General features: G+C 33.1%; 1 protein-coding gene and 1 long non-coding RNA gene across 2 annotated transcripts in view; one reads left to right on the top strand and one right to left on the bottom strand.

The window, feature by feature from the left end:
- LOC108746054 (phytanoyl-CoA dioxygenase-like) overlaps window positions 1-5,477 on the top strand; it is a 100,659-nt gene that overhangs the window by 76,935 nt on the left and 18,247 nt on the right. The gene's annotated exons all lie outside the window — the stretch shown is intronic.
- LOC108746057 overlaps window positions 3,891-5,477 on the bottom strand; it is a 4,081-nt gene continuing 2,494 nt past the window's right edge. Inside the window, exons 3-4 of the long non-coding RNA XR_001939138.1 lie at window positions 5,177-5,300; window positions 3,891-4,162 (exon numbers count right to left, since the gene is read on the bottom strand). This is a non-coding gene — a long non-coding RNA (uncharacterized LOC108746057). The remainder of the gene's footprint in view (window positions 4,163-5,176; window positions 5,301-5,477) is intronic.

Here is a 5,477-nt window from a genome sequence, read left to right as displayed (position 1 = left end):
CATATATTTAAAATTCACAAATAAATAAGTAGACGTTTCGGTCAAGATTTGACTATCATCAGTACACACAAGATGACAAAAAATGAAGATCTTACAAAATAGGAACTAATTAACGCTAATTGAAAGGTGTTACAATAATATTAAATTAAAATTACATAAAAAATTACTTAAAAGAATTTATATAAAATTACAAACGCAATGTTCGCAAGTTAAAATGGTGAAATAATTTTTTCTCGCTTGTGGTATAAATTAACAGCGTGAATTGAAATCAAGTTGAATAATGTTTCAATCTTCTGATGTAATACTCTGTTACAATACCTGTTATCTTAAGAAGCGATGAGCAACTTCGTATAAAAATACGGAATTTCCAAGTTCTATTAAAAATAAAAAATTCTTTTACGCTAATACCAACGTTTCCAATATCATAAACAGTTCGCGGAAATTAATCTGAAAATTGTAATAAAACAAACTTACCACGTATCTTACACAAAAACTCACAAATAAGACCCGGAAAAAGTAAAGAACTTTTGGTATTAAAAATGATTTCCAACAATTATGAAGACCCGTCACAAGCGGGAGTCTATTTATATTATGCGAGGAAAGGAGAGCAAAAAAGAAAGTGGAGGGAGTAATACTAAGTGTGGGGAGAGGAACTATTTCCAATGGAAGGTAACCACTTATTGTTTATGTTGTTAAGTTTGTAAAATTAAAAATAAAATTCTCTGGACTGGCTTTGACCGCGATTGAACTATGCCTTCTAAGATCTTGCGTTGAGATTTATTCATTTTTATTGGAACAAAATCTTTATGTGTATTAAACGGTTTTGTAGTAGCAATACTGTACATAACATTTTTAATGTTCTTACGTTATTAGAATGAAATTTAGCAAATCTTAAATTATCAATCTTCTTATTTATGGTGAAATCTCTTTATCCCAATTTTTTATGAAATTGATTTCTTGACGCCGAAAAAACGCACAACAAATATTAAAAGGGAGCGACGAATTAATAGTTCTGTAATTATTAAAAAGTTCGTAATGTAGATGTGATAATTGTCTATACGCGTCATTCAATTCTATATTCCATGGGATCTCCTCTTTCTCCAATTTTAGCGGATGTGGTAATACAAGATTTGGAGTGTAATATTTTTAATAAAAGTTCTTACCATAAACGTATTAAATTTACTGTCGATTGTGGCGATAATAGGGGAATAAATTTTTTGGATGTTAAACTTTTGATTGAGGATGAAAGAATTATTTTTGACAATTACAAAAAGCCTACAACTTCTGGAAGATACCTAAACTTTTTTTCTAATCATTCTGTAGAACATAAAAGGGGTGTAATCGGGCTGTTAGACAGAATTTTATTCCTTTTCCATCCAAAATTCCATGAGAATATTATTTCTAACTCGGATTCCGCTAATATTGATAAAAAATTTTTTACCATTCCTTATTTCAAAAAAACTTCTGAGAAATTCAAATTTTTTACAAGTAAATTTGATTTTAATATAGCATATAAACCAATGAATAGTATGAACACTTTCATAAAAACTGGCAAAGACAAAATTAAAAAAGATTATTCAAATGTCTACAAAATTAATTGTAATTATTCTTATGTGGGTCAGACAAAAAGGAAGTTAAAGACGTGACTTAAAGAACACATTAAAAATTTAAATAAACCTACTAATTCTTTATCAGTTATTTCTTGTCATAAATTGGACTGTGATTGATGGGATAACTCTAGTATTCTTAATCTCGAACATTCTTATTATAAAAGGATGGTCTCCGAGATGATACATATAAAACGACAAGAAAATGGCTTAAATAAACATAGTGACACAGAACGCTTTCCTGAAATTTACCTTCCACTCATTGGAAATAGTCCTCTCCCCACACTTAGTATTACTTCCTCCTCTTTCTTTTCCTCTCCTTTCCTCGGATATAAATAGACTCCTTGTCTATATACTCGTTTGTAACGGGTCTTCATAATTGTCGGAAGTAATTTTTAATACAGTACCAAAAGTTCTTTACTTTTTCCGGGTCTTATTTGTGTAAGATACGTGGTAAGTTTTGTTTCATTACAATTTTCAGATTAATTTCCGCGAACTGTTTATGATATTGGAAACGTTGATATTAGCGTAAAATAATTTTTTGTTTTTAATGAAACTTGGAAATTCCGTATTTTTACACGAAGTTGCTCATCGCTTCTTAAGATAGCAGGTATTGTAACAGAGTATTACATCAGAAGATTGTAACATTATTCAACTCTCTTGATTTCAATTCACGCTGTTAATTTATACCACAAGCGAGAAAAAATTATTTCACCATTTTAACTTGCGAACATTGCGTTTGTAATTTTATATAAATTCTTTTAAGTAATTTTTTATGTAATTTTAATTTAATATTATTGTAACACCTTTCAATTAGCGTTAATTAGTTCCTATTTTGTAAGATCTTCATTTTTTGTCATCTTGTGTGTACTGATGATAGTCAAATCTTGACCGAAACGTCTACTTATTTATTTGTGAATTTTAAATATATGTGTATGACTTGCGTTAACATCTATTGTTGTGGCTGTTTGCTCTTTATTATTTAAATATTCATAATTTACCATAAATATTTTATGAAATTTTGATAATTTTAATCAAATATACAAGAACGGATTTGTGATATTAGTGAAATTTGTTAATTCTAATCCGGTTCTCATCCTAATAAGCGATCCGTGATATTTCCAGTTTGGATAGTTGTTGCTTATACAGATTTCAATTCTTGTTCATTATAAAATGTTGAAGAGAAATATATAAAATTCATCTCGAATGTTTATCCGCGAGCAAAATTGTGCGTCACGTAACTCATCAGGTATAAATAACCCTAAATACCCATTGCGTTATAATGGATTATTAATTCCAGCAATTAAATGTCGACGCATCGCGTTCTAATTAAATAAAGACATCGCGTTTGTTCGAGTATACTATAATAACAATGAAGCTAGGATAGAATAGAAATAGAACTCTTAACAACGATAATATTAACTGCGCGTTATCGCGCGTAAAGTATTATAGTATACGAGAGTTGAAAACGAAGGAAATATATGAAAAACAAAGTGATCCTTTGTCCGCCGATCACGAGACCGACTTGAGAGTTTTATAAAAGAAGAGGGAGTCCTCTTCTCCATTTTCATTACATCCTATCTATTTTATAAGCATGCCTCTCAACCTTTCATTATGCATCCTGTCGTTTTTACTGTAGTGTAGAATTATTATTGCAAACTGTACGTTGGAAGATAATGCCTGCGCGATGGTATTAAATGAAGATCGCAATTATGCAGACCAGGAAAATTGCTCTGGTCCTCTTCAGATGCATTAAAGGAGCGCATTAGGATGCCTTAGTTTCGTAATAGCATTAAATTTATCTTTAAGCAAACGGTACAAATTCACTCGTGCAAATTGTTAGACAATTTTAACGAAAGATTCCTATCCTACACACACACACACACACACACACACACACACACACACACATATATATATATATATAATTATTTGTATTCTTGGGGAGTTTGCAAGATCGACAATTAAATTTAATAGATTAAGAATTAGATGGTTTTATCGCGAATATTTTTTTGCACGATGGTGCAAAAAACAGTACTACTTACAGTACAATTACTAACAGTAATATAGAAATAAGCTTTATTTTAGAAGGATTATTTCCTTTTGTAAAATTACTTTTCAGGCGCAATAAAAAATTATTGTTATTCACAAACCACAAAAATTTCGCCGATTATTAAAATTAAAGAGGTCTCGTCTGTGTACCTTATATTCATTAAAAATTTCTAAAATTTCTTTCATTGTTAAAACATTCGCTAACGATATGCACTTATGATGTCAATGATTGATATATCGAATATTTCTCGATACATATAGATGTCGAAAACAACTATTCCTTTGATTGTGCGCACCTGGAGAGATAGTAGGATGATTATCAATCAGTGGAATGATATCAATAATGGTGTTGTTATCGCACGGTTTCAGATAACATAATCGGTCTATTTAGTCGATCTGCTGCAGTTCACAGCCCTTACTTCCGACGTTCGTAATTCGAACATTGCGTCGAAAAACGGCACGCACCATCAACACTCGCGGGATCCTTTAACTACGATAAGTGGCTGCGCACAATCAAAGGAATGAGAAACAGAGAATAAGAATTTCAACCTATCAGAAATCATGTACTGTGGAATACAGTGTTCCTGATAGATTGAAATGTTTCTTCTCTGTTCCCTACTCCCATTAGGTCCTTTTTGGCTGAACTTTTGCACCAGTTCATCTTTCTTCCTTTTCTCTCCAGGAGGAAAGAAGAGAAAGAAAGATGAAAAAAGTTCAGCTAAAAAGAACAGGCCTAATGGGCCTTTCGATTGTGCGCAGCTTCTAATCTTACTGAGATTGTTGATCTCAGGGACTAATCACGCACCAATGTCAGCATTCTCTCTTTTCTTTCTCTCTCTCTCTCTCTCTCTCTCTCTCTCTCTCTCTCTCTCTCTCTCTCTTTCTCTTTCTTTCTCCTACGACTATTTATATACAACGGTATGAGCGATCTCGATTGGTATGCGGCTGACACAAAAAGCACATCTCCGTCCAATTGTTCTCCAATTATATTGGAAAGATACTTTTCAAAAGCGATTAATAACCAGCTCGCGCGTTGTTCAACAACGTTTATTTCTGCTCAGTTTCATGGGAAATATCCTCGGGGAATATTCGTTAAACAACAATCTCGTATTATACATTGTTTTACACGAACACGGAGGAAAAAACTTGGTTGCGCTATGACTCGCTGTGTCGTTGGAAAGATAAAAGATATATCACAAAATCGCGAGTCGTCGTTATTCCGGCACACAAAATCAGCAGGACCCGGTCAGCCGCACTAGGTAAACCGCTCGACAAACTCGACGGAAATGAAAATGAACGTCTCGCACGGAGCGATGCCGTCGTTCGACATGTCTCATCGGTTCCTCCCTTAATTTGAGTAACGACTTCATCATCACCGCGATAGAATCGGAACGCGCTTCCGCGTACACCACGAGGTGTATTGTCATAGTTTAATCGTGCTAACATCTGACAGCAATTCGTCACTCCGTACTACAGGTATATGCAGAAACCACAGATATATACGCGCGTGCGCTTACCTGATGTAGTCACTCAGAGATCTTACAGTGGAAACGCATATGTAGCTTTCGCGTTTCCCCGACGGATCGCGTTACGCCAACTTACTTATATACTTGTCACAGCCGAAAGACAGGGATTAATTAACTGAAAATATACAATGATATTCCCCTATCGTAATGAAAACCGTAATTGGCGATTATTTCTTAACTAATAATAAATATTTATCGTTGCGTGTAGATAATGTCGTGTCCAAATTTCATATCTGTTACACTAAATTTTTATCGTATAACCGATAACCTTTAAAATTTTTCTCTCTAAAAA

This window comes from Trachymyrmex septentrionalis, unplaced genomic scaffold, assembly GCF_001594115.1.
Source record: "Trachymyrmex septentrionalis isolate Tsep2-gDNA-1 unplaced genomic scaffold, Tsep1.0 scaffold16, whole genome shotgun sequence".
Classification (NCBI taxonomy): domain Eukaryota; kingdom Metazoa; phylum Arthropoda; class Insecta; order Hymenoptera; family Formicidae; genus Trachymyrmex; species Trachymyrmex septentrionalis.
This window is presented reverse-complemented; position numbering and strand designations above follow the sequence as displayed.